At 44.1% G+C, this 16365-nt stretch overlaps 1 protein-coding gene across 2 annotated transcripts in view; it reads right to left on the minus strand.

Annotated features, from left to right (window-relative positions):
* Positions 1-16365, minus strand: part of Smurf1 (SMAD specific E3 ubiquitin protein ligase 1) — a 115161-nt gene that overhangs the window by 38009 nt on the left and 60787 nt on the right. The gene's annotated exons all lie outside the window — the stretch shown is intronic.

The following is a 16365-nucleotide window of genomic DNA, read 5'->3' on the forward strand; positions in this document are numbered from 1 at the left end:
CAATCGAACCCAGGTCCTCTGCAAGAGCAGTCAGTGCTCTTAACCGCTGAGCCATCTCTCCAGCCCGTGTCTTTTTTTTTTTTTAAAGTAAATTTCAGGGGAATCTTTACAATATTATTCCCATTCTTGAGCACATTGTTTTTATCTATTAAGTTCTTCTTTAATGCCCATAAGGTACATGAAGTATTTCACAGGAGTCTCATGTAGCAGCAGTATCTACTGCCTTGTGCATCATGCTTTCCTCCTCAGTCTCCCCAATGTGGACATCCCACAGCACCTCCACCTTTGGCCTGAGCTTTCAGAACAGCTATGACAAGTGATCTTTCCAAGATTTAATCTCCCCATGTCTCTTTTTAAAAAGATTTATTTTTATTTTTAATTATGTGTATGCTTATGTATCGTATCTGTGTGAGGGTATGTGCATGTGAGTGCAGTGCCCACTGAGGCCAAAAGAGGGCGTTGGATCCCCTGGAGTTACAGTTACAGGCAGTTCTGAGAGCCACAAGACGAGGGTACTGGAAACTGAACTGAGTCCCCTACAAGAGCAGCAGTAAGCTCTCTATTGCTGAGCCATCTCTTCACCCTGTCATGTCTCTTTTTTAAAATTCTGCAGCTCAGTTGGCAGAGTGCTTGCCAAACATACATGAAGTTTTGGGTTTGATCCCAGCAATAGTGGGATCAATAAACTACACATGGTGGTCCATGTGTGTAATCCCAGCACTTGGGATGTGAAGGCGGGAGGATTAGAAGTTGGAGGTCCTTCTCAGATACACGGTGACTTTAAGGCTAGACTGGACTACATATGATCTTGTCAATAAATGAACATTCTGTAGTGTTAGACGCTCTGACCTCTGCCATCTCAGCTGCCTCAAAAGTTACCCACTGAGGCTGGGCCCAGTTTTCTGAGGCACTGGAGCCAGATGGCTTCTGAATAGAGTAATTCTGATCTCATTTCAAAAATACTAATGGTTATTCATATTTACTAGGCTAGCAATGTTTTAATTTAACACTCATTCTAGTGGAATTTGGTTACATCATGAAATGGAGATGGTTTCAGTAATGTTGGCACAAAGAAAACTTGGCCTCAAGTTTGGGTGAAGGTCACTGAGGGTCATTCTGAATCTACTTTGAAGAAATATGATTTCTCCTACTAAAATAATATTGTGAACTTGAGATATCTGTCCTGTTTGGGATATATAAAGGCAACAATTAATTCCTTCTATGGTGCAAAATGATACATCTTTTCATCCTTTCTCCTTTTTAAGACAGGGTCTCACAGTGTAGTCCTGGGTAGCCCAAACTCACTCTGTAGACTAGGCTGGCCTCGAACTCACAGAGATCTGCCTGTTTCTGCCTCCTGAGTGCTAGGACTAAAGGTGTGTACCACAGGACCTGCTTGTATTTATTTATTTAATTTAGGGATAGTATCTCTCTATGTAGCCCTGGCTGGCCTGGAGCCCTGGCTAGCCTTGAATCCACTATGTTGACTAGGCTGGCCTCTAATTCATAGAGATCTACCTGCCTCCTCATGCTGAGATTAAAAGCATGCACCACCACACCAGGTTCCAGTCTTGTTTTAAAACAAATTCATTACGCACCAATTACATGTGAGGCTCTGGGGATACAATGAATAAAAGAGATGTTTACTGAGGCTAGGGGTATAGCTCAGTCTGAAGACTGCTCGCCTAGTAAGCACTGAGGTCAGGATTTGCTCCTCAGCACTGCATCAGCTGGGGATGGTGGTCCAGGCCTGAAACCCTAGCACCAGGAGGTGGAAGCAGAGGAATCAAGAGTTAAAGGTCATCCTTAGCTATGCAAGGAGTTTGGCACTAAAAAAAAAAAAGAGAAAAGGTTCTGTGGTTTCAAACCTGAGGCACTATTATGATGAGGGAGGAATACAGTATGTATCAAAAGGAAGCAATAAAATCTCAAGGACATTTGGAACTTTTTATTTTAGGAAACTCTCATGAATGGACAAAGTCATTTTTTACATCTTAAGGGATACTCTCCAAGGATTTGCTAGGACACTGCAGTCTAAGAAAACTTGTATTTGAACTACATAATTTCTAAATTTTACTTTCCTGTAGTACTGAGGATGGAACCCAAGGCCTTGTGCATGGTACACAAGTCTTCTACCTGAGCCACACCCCAGCCCCTCACTGGGGATTCTAGGCAGGTGCTCTACCACTGAGCCACACCCCAGCCCCTCACTGGGGGATTCTAGGCAGGTGCTCTACCTGAGCCACACCCCAGCTCCTCACTGGGGATTCTAGGCAGGTGCTCTACCACTGAGCCACACCCCAGCCCTGCACTGGGGATTCTAGGCAGGCGCTCTACCACTGAGCCACCCCCCAGCTCCTCACTGGGGATTCTAGGCAGGTGCTCTACCACTGAGCCACACCCCAGCCCCTCACTGGGGATTCTAGGCAGATGCTCTACTATTGAGCACTGGAACCTAAATTTTAAAATGCTGCTTTTCTAGCCCCCTGGATCTGATTGGCAGGAGCCACTGAAGCGTAGTGGACATGTCCCTCCCTCACTGGGTTTCAGGAGCTGTTCCTCAAGCATATATGGTCAAGGTCATTTTCAGGTGGAAAGAGCTTTTCTTGCTTTGGACCCCAGGAGAACTTGTTTCATTAGACAAAGTGTCAGCTAAATACTATGATCTAGAAGTGAACAGAGATCAGTTAGTTACTTAGCACCATCTCTATACAATGTTTATTGCTCCTCTCTAACATCCTTAATTTAAATGACATGTACATGATGTGAATAAAAGTTCCAGAAAGAAGCTATCTTCAAACTGCATCTTCGGCAAGGCTGATTAATTGATTAGACAGAGCTTCAGTGATTGCGAAGAGGCTGGAATATTGCAAATCCAGACCCAAACTATCTTGGGCCATTTTCAGCCTTGGTAATAGCCATTTCTCATCTTCCTCTGTACCTGACCTCACAGCTCTGTGACTGTTAGGTAAATCATTTGGAATGTACAGAGCACTAACTTTCCTTTGGAATGTATTAACTTAGCAGACCACTAGCCTTCACCAACCCCAAAGCCAAGGCTGTCATCAGATAGCATCTGAGGTGGATAACACAGGTTTCCCCACCTTGCTCAACAGGCCTCTCCTATGTTTCCACCACTGTATTTGAAAAGTGTCTTGATTTATGACTTTCTTAGTTCTGTTATTATAAAAACATTGGGGCTGTAGAGATGGCTCAGTGGTTAAGAGTACTGGCTGCTCCTGCAGAGGACCCAGGTTCAGTTCCCAGCACCCATGGTGGCTAACAACCATCTGTAACTCCAGTTCCAGGGAGTTACTCCTTTTCTAGCCTTTGCTGCTGGCACTGCACACATGTGGTACACATACATACATGCAGGCAAAATACTCATATACATAAAATATTAATTTAAAAAGTTAAGGCCCTCATGAAACTGCATTCGCCTGGAACATGGAATTTGGGGGTGGCCTAAATCCATGTTCCCTTGGGTCATGACCACTCATATTTGGCTCCAGAGTAAACTATCTCTTCTCCCCTTTGAGGTACAAGTTGTGTTTCTGCTACTACATTGACAATGCTTATTCATTCCAGCAATTCATTCCCCGATGACTAGTATTGTCTTCACTCCTGAAAAGCGCAGGATAATTTCACAGCCGCCAACTAATGAGCAGTGTGCAAGTGGCACTTCCAAATGGCACCCGGGGGAGCAGGCTGTTGCCCAGACAACCAACCATCCGACCCACCCATGCACCTGCCAGAAGAACTCAATGAAACTTCTCAATGGAATGTTCTGGGCTGCTGGCACATTCTGTTATGTGCTCATTTAAAAATATAACCCACTTCCCTTCAGCACAACTAGTAACAGCAGATAAAATGTACTAAATGCTTATAGTGCAACCAGGCACTGTCCACACAGACTCTCAGCTACTCAACCTCACAATTCCATCAGAGTTACTGTTGCCATATTCATCACTGATCACACAAAACTGAGGTTAGGAGCCTAATTCATTTAGGCTGGGATGCAGCTCAGCAGGTAGCGTGCTTGCCAACAACACACACAGCCCTGGGTTCCATCCCCAGTACCCCATAAACAAGCATGGAGGTGCACACCTAAAGTCACAGCACTTGGGAGGTAGAGGCAGAGGATCAGAGGTTCAATATGAAGAGATTCAAGATCTCAGGTCGATGGAGGGAGAGAGGGAGGGAGGGAGGGAGGGAGGGAGGGAGATTTTAAACAGCTTGATCAGCTATAGTCAGGAAAAGCCGCCCATTCCGAGCAGCAAATTTATTTCTACATTTAACCAACATTGCTGATCGTGGACCACACACCAAGGTCTGACTTAAGCTCTGAGGACAGGACATGAACAAACACAAAGGCTACTTGTCCTTGGGGCCCTGCCCAGGCCTACGGCTTGACTTTTAAGCAAAATGAACTAAGATCACTCTCAAGTTTTATTTTTTAGAATTTTATTTATTTTATGTGTATTGTATGAGTGCTTTGCCTGTATGTATGTAAGTGCACCTGTGGAGGCCAGAAAAGGGCATCCGATCCCCTGGAACTGGAGTTACAGTTGTTAGCTGCCATGTGAATGCTGGGAACTAAACCCACATCTTCTGCAAGAGCAGCTGGTGCTCTTAACCACTGAGCCATCTCTCCAGTCCCTGTTTTTGGTTTTGTTCTTTTTTTTAATTTTTAAAATTGCTTAACATTGACTTCTCAAGCTTGCACTGCTGTCTTAAGGTTTTAAGCGGAAAACTAAATCTTTCAGAAAAGAAAGGAGTTTTAACTCCCAAAGCCTTTCTCTCATTAGTTAAACTGGATTTGATCATCATTCTAGAAGATTATTCTATCCAAAGGAAATAGTTCAGGTTTAGTGAGAAAAAGAATCTCACATAAATCCAAACCTTCTGGCCTTATAACTGATGTTTAATTCTTTTGAAACAAGGTCTCATGATGTTCCCCAGGTTGGCTTAGCACTTGAGGTTCCCAGCCTCCAGCATGTTAGGATTATACGTGTGCACCTTCATATCTGGCTGCAGATGACTTTCATGTGAATATAAACAAAACTGTATTAAACATTTTAATTTGGAGGGTGTTATTTTGTTTGTTGCTGTTCTGTGTTTTTTGTTTGCTTTTTTTTTTGAGACAGGGTCTCCCTGTGGCCCCAGCTGGCTTGGAACTCACTAGGTAAACCAGGCTGGCCTCAATTTCACAGAGAACAGCCTGCCCCCTCCTCCCAAGTGCTGGGATTAAAGGTGTTGGTCCACTATATGTAGCAGAGACTGCACTCTTCTCATGGAGCCACTTTAAACAATGCTAAGAGTAAAGGGAGGAAGTTGGGTGATTTCACAGATAAAAGCTAGAAGTATATTAGTCTCTAATTTCATCATCAGACCAGAACAAAAACAAATAAGCCAGGAGGAGGGAGCAATAAATAACAGCAAGAAAAGGCACTGGCAGCATTTTCCCTTTTGGATTCTGTCCCGCCAAGTGCAGTGGGGTTACTATTTTTATTGCATTTTTTATGTATGTGTATGCACATGAGCTCAGAGGACAGCTTGGGAGACTGCTCTCTCCTTCCACCACATGGGTCCTGGGGATTGAACCCAGGTCATCGGGCTTGGAGGCAAGTACCTTTACACACTGAGACATCTCGCCAGCCCCAAATACACCATTGTTAAGTTCATATGTGAATGGTCAACAGAAATGCATTTGGGTAAGTACCAAGCTTAGCTGAGCAAGGTGACACACATGGCCATGAAACATCGAGAAAACACATTGCCATCTAGAATAAAGTCCTCTATCATTTCTTTCCTTCAGTGTTTTAGAACACTGAAGTACTCAAGGGCATTTTGCACACTAATTATTCAGCTAGTCGTTATTCACATTGTGTAATAAGTGAGGGTAAAATCACAGTAGAAGAAAAACTGAAGCTCAGAGAGACCAAAGTAACAACTCAAGATGACCCAGCAACTGTAATGATGAAGGTAACTCCGGATGTTCGGGGGACCATGACTCAGTAGGTTAAAGGGACTTGGCACCAAGCCTGATGATCAGAGTTTAATCGCTAGTTCATAGTGGAAGGAGAGAACTGACTCCTGTACGTTGTCCTCTGACCACATGTTCACCATGGCACATGCACACACAAATGTTTTTTAAAAAAATTTAACAGATCTACTCTATGAGCCAAAGTCACAATAGGTCACTGAAGTACAATACTGCATTGAACAGCTGAGAATTCAGAATGAGATGATGTGTCACATTAAAACATTCAAATAAGGGGCTGGAGAGATGGATCATCTGTTAAGGCACTTGCTATTCTTGTAGGGGACCTGGGTTTGGTTCCCAACATCCACATGGCAGTATACAACCATCTGTAATTCCAGTTCCAGTTCCAGGGGCTTAGACACCCTGTTCTGGCCCCCACAGGCACTGCATGGATGTGATCCACTCGTACATGCAAATATGCAGGCAAGCACTCATACACATAAAAATAAATAAATCTTTCTGCCTAGCATGTTGGTACATGCCTTTAACCTCAGCACTCAAGAGACTGGCAGACAGATCTTTGTGAGATCAACGCCAACCTGGTCTACACGGTGAGTTCCTGGCCAGCTGAGGCCAGAAGGAGACTGTCTTAAAAAAACAAACAAAAAAAACCAAAGATAAATTAATAAACTTTTCTTAAAAAGCAGGCTAATCACTGGCCAAAGATAGATTGAGAAGTTCACTCAAAACTTTCCTTGGGCTGGAGAGGTGGCTCCATGGTTGAAAGCACCGGCTGCTCTTGCAGAGGACCTGGGTTTACTTCCCGGCACCCACACGGCTAACAGCCATCTGTAACGACAGTCCCAGGGCATTGGATGTCCTCTTCTGGGCTCCACAACCATTGCACAACATGGGTAATTTGTGCACACGTGGGCAAAACATTCTTACACATAAAATTAAATAAAACAAAATAAAATAATGATTCTTTTTTAAATTTAAAAAATATATTTTATTATTTTTATTTTATGTGTATGAGTGTACTGCCTGCATGCATGTGAGTGCACCTGTGTAATGCAATGGCACAGAGGTCAGAAAAGGGCTTCAGATTCCCCTGGAACTGGAGTTAAGGACGGTTCAGAGCCACCATGTGGGTGCTGGGAATTGAACTCGGGTCCTCTACAAGAGCAGTCAGTGCTCTTAACTGCGGAGCCATCTCTCCAGCCCCAACAATAATTCTTTTTACCTAATCTCGACCCATCACTTCTTCCCTGTGGTATGTAGGCAATAGAAACGTTAAGTATGAATATACGGTATGTTCACAGCCCAGCATGTAAGTCACAGCTGAACAGTTCATGAGCGACAAAGCCTGGGGACCATGGAGTCAAGCCTCAACAGTGCAACACATGGAGAAGTAGGCATGGTGGCGGGCACCTGGAATCCTAGCTACTAGGGAGGCTACTCAGATGGATCACTGAGGACCCGGACATAAGGGCCAGCCTGGGCACCACAGCAAGACAGTTCCTCAAAACAAAGAGATCAGCTTACACTGGTGGAGTTATGCCAAAGGACTTAGGAGTCAGTTGATGGCTCACATGGGCCACCCTGGAACTTCCTAAGCAATGAAACCAGGCAATACTGAGCTATAGTCCAGATGGAACCATCAATGTCCATGCCTCCATACCAATATGGATAAATGAAGGGAACAGAGTGAAATAGAAAGAAACAGCCCACTGCACAGACTCAATGAGGCCAACTCTACCCTCAGGATGGCTGAGCAACTCTACACTGTCAAGGAAGTACCCAGTGTGGAAGGGAATGACTTCATATAGGGGAATCCAGCCAACAGGCAACCAAGGTCAGGGTCAGCAATGTTGTCTCCGTGGTGCGTCACATGACATGCTGGATGACAGCGGTGCCTCCCCTCTGGGGTTCCCCCCCAGCTCCCCTTGTCTCTCAGTGGGAAAGACATCTGACAAACTCCAGTTGAGTAACAGTCCACAAAATACCCAGCCGGAGCGTCTCAAAACTACCCAGGCCTCCAGAGCTGAGGTCTGAGAAACTGTCCCCGCAGGAGGAGCTCAAGGAAATGCCACATGTCCAGTGTGAGGTCAGATCCAGGACGAACCTTCCATAAAAATTCAGGAAACCTGACAGAGTAGGGGGTTAGTCAATAATACTGCATTACTATTGGCTCACTAATGAGGTGCAACTAAGGTGCGACACCAAGTTAAGTGTTAACTGGGGGAACTACAGGGTGTCTAGAGGCAGCTATATTATCTTGCCAATAATTTGTAAACCCTAAAATATTTTTAAAGAGTTTATTATTTTTTAGTTAATTAATTATTTATCTATTAAACAACTTGGGAGGGGTTTAAGACAGAGTCTCCCTGTAGTCCCAGCTGGCCTGGAATTCATTATGTAGATTAGGCTGGCCTCAGTCTCATAGAGATCCATCTCCCTCTGCCTCTGGAATGCTGAGATCAAAGGTATGCACTACTACCTCCGGTTTTTAATTGTGTGTGTGTGTGTGTGTGTCTGTGTGTGTGTGTGTCTGTGTGGGGGGTGAGTGCAGGTGTCCGAAGAGACCAGAAGAGGGTATCAGATACCCTGGAGCTGGAGTTACAGGCCAATGTGAGCTATGTGACATGGGTGCTGAGAACTAAACTTGAGCCCTCTGGAAGAGCAGCAAGTGCTCTTAACTGCTGAGTCATCTCCCCAGCCCTCTAAAATATTCTTAAAAAAGGAACTCTATTGATTAAAAAATTAAGGATAGGGCCAAGCATGGTAGCAGACACTTTTAATCCCAGCACTCAGGAGGCAGAGGCAAGGGGATCTCTGTGAGTTTGAAGCCAGTCTGGTCTACATATTGAGTTCCAGGCCACCTGAGCTACAGGGAGACCCTGTCTCAAAAAGAGAAAGAATTTTTCCTCTTCAAAATTTGTATATATTTTATTTATATATAAATAAATTTTATTCTATATATATAGAATAAAAACCATGAGAAGAAATTTTACAAATAATAAATAGTATATACCACAGGTACAACTTAAAGCCAATGGCTAATGTGATTTGTTTTATTTGAAGTCCTAGGACAGAACCCAGGACCTTACTTACATATGCTAGGCAAGAGCTCTATAGGTAAGCCACACACCCAGCCCATGAAAATCATGAAAACCACCCCAGGTGAACTTGTGAGTTTACCATGGCAACCCAGCAAATACCCCATAGTTGAGGTAGTGAGGCCTTGGATGCTCCTGATGTCACCTCTGCTTCCAGGTTAATGGAAAGCCACATTTTTCAGCTTGCTCCTGGTGAGCTGGCATCATGTGACTACAGTGCCTCCAGTAGGAGATGTACATCACGCCTGTCCACTTCCACTGACCACCTCCACAGTAAGTAACAGGAGATAAGCAATCCACTTGCCTCAGGGAGGCCTGGAGTCTATTCCCTGAGATGGTGGAAAACAGCTCCCAGTGCCTCACAAGAGCACCTGAGCTCTTAAGCAACAATTACCTGGGGGGTGAGATAGAGAGGATGGTGCCTGAGTCACACTTTTGTCTTTCCATGGTGTCCTGCTTTTCAAAGCTCAATGCATTTACATACTGTTTCTCCCTTAGCAATGAATCTTATGTATCCAAGAAAAAGGCATACATGACAGAATGCATGAAATCTGTGGGCAGGTTTGGGGGGGCAGATAGAGGAGGGAACCTAAATATGATCAAGATGTATTATATGAAATGCACAAAAATTCAATAAAAAATATGCAAAGGAAGGAAGGGAGGAAGGAAGGGAGGGAGGGAGGGAGGAGGGTGGGAGGAAGGAAGGAAGGAAGGAAGGAAGTAAGGAAGGAAGGAAGGAAGGAAGGAAATAAATTTGCTGGCCTGTCTATAGATTTCTGAAGCTGGAGAGAAGTGAGGGTCTCCTGGAGAGATGTACTTGCATGTGGAAGCCAGGGGAAAAGAAGTCTGCTGGGTTTACCTGGGGGTTGTGTAAAGAGGGCCATGGTCTCTCCAAGATCTGTAGAGAAGAATCTTTTCTTGTGTCTTCCTTGCTTCCAGTATCAGTTCCCCGTCCCTGGTATTCCTTGACTTGTAGCTGTATTGCTCTGATCTCTGCCTCTGTTATCCCAGAGCATCTTCTGTGTATAGTTCTGTCTCCTTTTTTGTATTGGCATATTTCCATTGTACAAAACGTGTTTTATAAGGATATTTCCATTCAAGCATATCATATACTTTGAACACATTTACCCCCTTTTCTGCCTTCCACTGAATGAAGAGGCAAACTGAAATGAATTAAGAAAGAAAACTAAAGCCAGGTGTGGTGTGGTGGTGCATGTCTTTAATCTGAGCACTCAGAAGGCAGAGGCAGGTGGATCTCTGTGACAGAGAGGTCAAGGCCAACCTTCTACATAGTAATCCAGGTCAGCTGGGGCTACAGGGAGACCCTGTCTAAAAAAAAAGGAAGAATGAAGGAAATTAAGGAAGGAAGGAAGGAAGGAAGGAAGGAAGGAAGGAAGGAAGGAAGGGAAGGAAGAAGGAAGGAAGGAGGAAGGAAGGAGGAAGGAAGGAAAAAGGAAGGAGGAAGGAAGGAAGGAGGAAGGAGGGAAGAGGGAGGGAGGGAGGGAGGGAGGGAGGAAAAAACAAAGAAAAGAAATCCCAACACAACCTAAGGAACTTGTGGCAGCTGCTGGGAGGGGAGCGACATTGTCTTACAGGGATGGGACTTTTTGGGCTCAGTGGATGGACCGTCACTGAAGGATATTTGGAGACACAAATCATACTCTATAGGTCATATTACATTAAATAGGGTGGGGGCAGTGGTGGGACAGGGGAGGGGATCTAGATACCATTAAACTATATTGTATAAAAATCACAAAAAGTTCAATAAAAAATAAAATTTAAAAAAAGAAAGAAAAAAGGCAAAGAGAATGGGTGGAAGGCAGGAAAGAGGGCTGAAGAGGAAGGAAGGAAGGGAAAAATCATTTCAAACCTGACCTCTGACTCAGTATGATCATGGTACACATTTACAATCCCAGCACTGGGAGGCGGAGGTGGGAGGATCACTCTAAGTTCGAGGCTAGCCTAGGCTACACAGTGAGACTCTGTCTCAAAAAATAAAGCTTAATGTTTTAGGAAGAATTCCACCATTTGTGAGAATCTTAGGTTGAAAGAACTTTTTATTTTTGTTGTACGAGTGTTTTGCCTGCATGTGTGTATGTGTGCTATGTGCACGCAATGTCACAAAGGTCAGAAGGAAGCAGCAGATCCTCTGGAATTGGAGCTAAGTACAGTTATTAGCTGCCATGTGGGTGCTGGGAGCCAAACCCAGGTCTTAAACACTGAGTCACCTCTCCAACCCTTGTAAGAACTCTTAAAATGGCACCTTTGTAGATGAAACTAAACTACTGCTGTTTTTTGTTTATATTGAAACTTAGGGAAGATTAAATACAATAGATTCATGTTTCAAAAATGTTTCTTGGTTTTGTTTGGTGGAAACCAAGGTCTCCCAACACAAACAGATCCTCCTCCCTCATGCCTCAGACTCTTGAGTAGCTGGGATTACAGTCCCCAGCCAGGAAGTCCAGCTTGATTCCTAACTCTTTTCCATGGCTTTTACTGTGGTGTCCATCCTTAGTGTGGGCCTCTGAGCACCATTCTGTCTAGTTTAATTAACATAGTTTTGTAGAATGCTTTGAAGTTGCGGAGCACAAGTCTTCAACTTTAAATTTTCAGGGTGCCTTGGCTATTCTGGATCCTTCATTTCCATTGAATTCTAAGACCATCCTGTCAAATTCTGCACGCCCTCCCCCAAATAAAACACCCTCTTGGGATTTCCAAGGCCCTGCACGGCACCAAGGACTGATGATCTTTCTACTTACTAATTTTTCTCAACAATGTTTTATAGGTTCCCCATACAAGTCCTACATTTCTTTTGCTATATTCACTTTTAAATTCCGTTTTATTCTATTTTAAATGGATTTCTTTTTTCCCAATTTCAGATTACATAGAGAAAATTTAATTTTCAGTAGGCTGTACATGGACACAGGCTGAGGAATGAGGAGAACGACAGCTAAGGAACACGGGGCTCCTTTGGAGGAGATGAAAATGTCCTATAATTGATGGTGATGGTGGTTTCCAGATATACCAAAAAACATTGGCTAGTACGCTTGAAAGGATGGTATTTTGTGGCAGATGGCATATTATTTATATGGCATATCTCAATTAAAATGCTAGCAAGAAAGAACAGGTGCTATACTGAGTGGACGGGACTAACTCTTAGCACACTGTGCAGCAAGCTTTGCAAGGCCAATGGAGAAAGGAAACCATTAGGGGGATGGAGAGATGGCTCAGCAGTTAAGAGCACTGGCTGCTCTTGCAGAGGACCCAGGTTCCGTTCCTAGCAACCACATTGCGGCTAACAACCATCCATAACTCCAGTTCCAGGGGATCCAACACCCTCTCTGACCTCTGCAGGTACCAGCACACATGTAGTATACATACATACATGCAGACACACATACCACATACACCTTTTTTTAAAAAAAGAAAAGATAGGGCTGAAGAGATGGCTCAGCAGTTAAGAACACTGACTGTTCTTGCAGAAGACCTGAGTTCAAATCCCAGCACCCACATGGCAGCTAACAACTGTCCCTAACTCCAGTTCCAGGGGATCCGACAGGCCCTTCTGTCCTTCTCAAGAATCACAGGACATGGGTGCACTTACCTACATGCAGGTATAGCACTCATACACATAAAATAAAAATAATAAATAAAATATCTTTTAAAAAAAGAAAGGATGCTTTTTGAGACAGTGTCTCCCTGTAGCCCCAGCTGTCCTGGAACTCACTGTGTAGACCAGGTTGGCCGTGAATTCACAAAGATCCACCTGCCTCTGCCTCCCAAGTGCTGGGATTATAGGTGTGCACCACCACACCCAGTCATCCTGGCTTTTCTTTAAAAAAAAAAAAAAATCAACTCCAAGACTGGCAAGATGGGCAAGATGGCCTAGAGGATAAGAGTACTTGCTCTTGCAGAGGACCCAGGTTCAGTTCCCAACAGCCACATTGTGAATTCACAAAGATCCACCTGCCTCTGCCTCCCAAGTGCTGGGATTATAGGTGTGCACCACCACACCCAGTCATCCTGGCTTTTCTTTAAAAAAAAAAAAAAATCAACTCCAAGACTGGCAAGATGGGCAAGATGGCCTAGAGGATAAGAGTACTTGCTCTTGCAGAGGACCCAGGTTCAGTTCCCAACAGCCACATTCTGACCTCTGTGGGCATTGCACACACATGGTGCACTTACATATGTGCAGGCAATACACTCATACAATAAAATACAAATAAAATTTTAAAAATCACTTTAAAAAATCACTTCCTGTTAAGTCAGCCTGGAACAAAGTTTGAAGTGAGTGCAGGGAAGGAGCACAAGCATCTCTCACTTGCTTCTGTGGATTATTAAATAGAATGCTGATCAAGTCCCTGCACAAGCATCTCTCACTTGCTTCTGTGGATTATTAAATAGAATGCTGATCAAGTCCCTGCACAAGCATCTCTCACTTGTTTCTGTGGATTATTAAATAGAATGCTGATCAAGTCCCTGCACAAGCATCTCTCACTTGTTTCTGTGGATTATTAAATAGAATGCTGATCAAGTCCCTGCACAAGCATCTCTCACTTGCTTTTGTGGATTATTAAATAGAATGCTGATCAAGTATATTTCAGATTAACAAGTATTTAGCCTGTCACCTAAGTAAACCAACTAAAGTCTTTGGACAATAATTTCAAGACTATGAGTGGCCTCTGGACTAAGATCCCTGCTTCCTGCGCTCAGTTGCTCTTCAAACATTAGCAAATCTTCCCCAACTTCTCAAGGCTCTCCTCTGCCTGCAACTGCTTCCCTTTAGAGTTTGAGGCCAAATCCACCTTGTCCTTCCTGGTCCCCAGAGACACCTGACACCTGTGATCTTGTGATATCTCTCTCTCTCTCTCTCTCTCTCTCTCTCTCTCTCTCTCTCTCTCACACACACACACACACACACACACACACAAATATTTTCCCTGGATTTAACACATACCTCAAACTATCTTCAATCTGTGTGTGTGCAGGTGCATGTGCACACAGTGACAAAAACAAAATGTAATAGTGATTTGAGAATTAACATCAGTGGTATTTGCTTCTTAGAAAATAAACCCTGCATTCAGTCCATTAGGGAGTTCTAAGTCAGCGTGCCTTTGCTGTGTGGAATAACGGAGGCTGAACTACGTTTACACAGGAATAAAAAGACTGTGTGGTGCTGTATTAACAGAGAACACAGCACCCGACACCTATGAGTTTACAGTTTAGCTGGACAGACAAGAACATGCCATAGACAGATGCTCTGGCTAGCTGTCCTCAAGCCCTCACTCAGGCTCCTCAGTCCATCACTGTAACAGCTTTAAGTCCACCCTTCCCGGCCCACTGCAACCACTCAGTCCCAGACAACTCTTCCCTTGACTCTGGATCAACACAACAGGCGCAGGCTCCTCTTCACTCTGATTCATTTCCATTGTGAAATAATTATTTGTTGGATAGATGAATAAAACACTTCATGACACAACACACACACACACGTATACACACACATACAGAGAGAGAGAGAGAGAGAGAGAGAGAGAAACTTAGTGCCACTTACAAAACAATGTAAATTCCTTAATACAGAGAAAGAACTGTCAAGCAAGACTCAATTTCTAGCATTTAGCACTTAAGACTTCCAGAACTCTCATCCATCCATGTGATCACCTGAGCCTTCCCTAAGGCAGATGTCATGTGCATGTACCTGCATACATTGCTGTATGTCTGCCTCCATATCTACACACTCTGCATGCGCACCCATCTACATACACTGCCCTATGTGTACACCTACACAGTCTGCGTGTGTACATACCTGCATGCAGTGCAAGCATCCACACACTCTGCATGTGTATACATCTACACACACTGTCCTATGTGAACACCTACACACACTGAAGTGTGTAGACACCTACAGGTCCTCAGAGCTGTCCCAAGACACTCCCAGGTGCTCACTCCACCATCTCTCCCATCCAGACCCCTCCCCCCTGACAGAGTCCCCTGTCCTTTATGGCCCTAAATTTCCTTACTTTATTATTTTTTTTACTAGTTACTGCACAACTATCCAAACAGGTTTTTAACTCCCTGGATGTAGGATCTCAGGGGTCAATCTAGGGCAATGAAGCATGACTAGCAGGGCTGAATTTCAAAATGAACAGTATAGGTGGACGACAAGAAGTCACAAAAATCAGGGCTGGAGATATGGCCCCATCGGCAGAGTGCTTGCCTAGTGTGCACAAAGCCCTGGGTTGCATCCCCAATGCCCTACACACTGGGTATGCTAGTGCACATCTGCAATCCCGGCACTCAGGAAGTCAGGGCAGGAGGAGTCAAGGCCAGCCTGAGCTACATGAAACCCAGTCTCAAAAGAACAAAAATAAGGGGTTGGAGACATGACTCCATGGTGAAAAGCACTAGCTGCTCTTGCAGAGGACTCAAGTTGGGTTCTCGGCATCCACACGGCGTCTAACAACCACCAATAACTACTGTAACTACGGTTCCAGGTAATCTGATGTCATCTCCTGACCTCCATGTCCATTGCACACACGTGGTACACTTACATACATACAAACAAAACACATACACATAAAATAAAAATGTTAAAAAAAGTTTCAAAACCACTGGGCATGGTGATGCACACTTTTAATCCCAGCATTCTGGAGGCAGAGGCAGGTACATCTCTGAGTTCCCGGCCAGCCTGGTTACATAGCAAGTTCCAGGCCAGCTGGGACTACAGGGTGACCCTGTCGCAAAAAAAAAAAAATCAAAACAGACAACAAAAACACACAAAGAATTTAAGCTAAATCTATTTTACTGGGAATAACTAGGAAATTTAATTTGGTTTATTTTTGTGGCAGTGAGACAGGCTGTTTGCAGGGTGGGTGAGTTTGGATCAGACATAAAGGATGAGGTATCAGAAAGCAGACATGGTGGGCAGACCACAGGACCTGACCATTGTTTGGGTACTATAAGATAAATAAGGCGTAGGATTACAAAGTGCATCTTGAAATACAACTGATGGGGCTGGGGCGTGGCTCGGTGGTAGAGCTCTTGCCTAGCATGCTGAAGGCTATGCGTTCAAACCCCAGGACCCTCCACAGCATACTCTCAATAATAAATTAATAGGGCTGAGAGATGACTCAGCAAGTCGAAGGGGAGGAGACGACAGAAGTTCAGTCTCCATTCTTGGACTTCTACATGTGCTCTGTGATATATGCATCCTCCCACAATAAAATAAACATAAAAGAATTAATAATTTTTTTAAAAAAG

The sequence above is a fragment of the Nannospalax galili genome, unplaced genomic scaffold (assembly GCF_000622305.1).
Source record: "Nannospalax galili isolate Female #2095 unplaced genomic scaffold, S.galili_v1.0 scaffold809, whole genome shotgun sequence".
Classification (NCBI taxonomy): Eukaryota; Metazoa; Chordata; class Mammalia; order Rodentia; family Spalacidae; genus Nannospalax; species Nannospalax galili.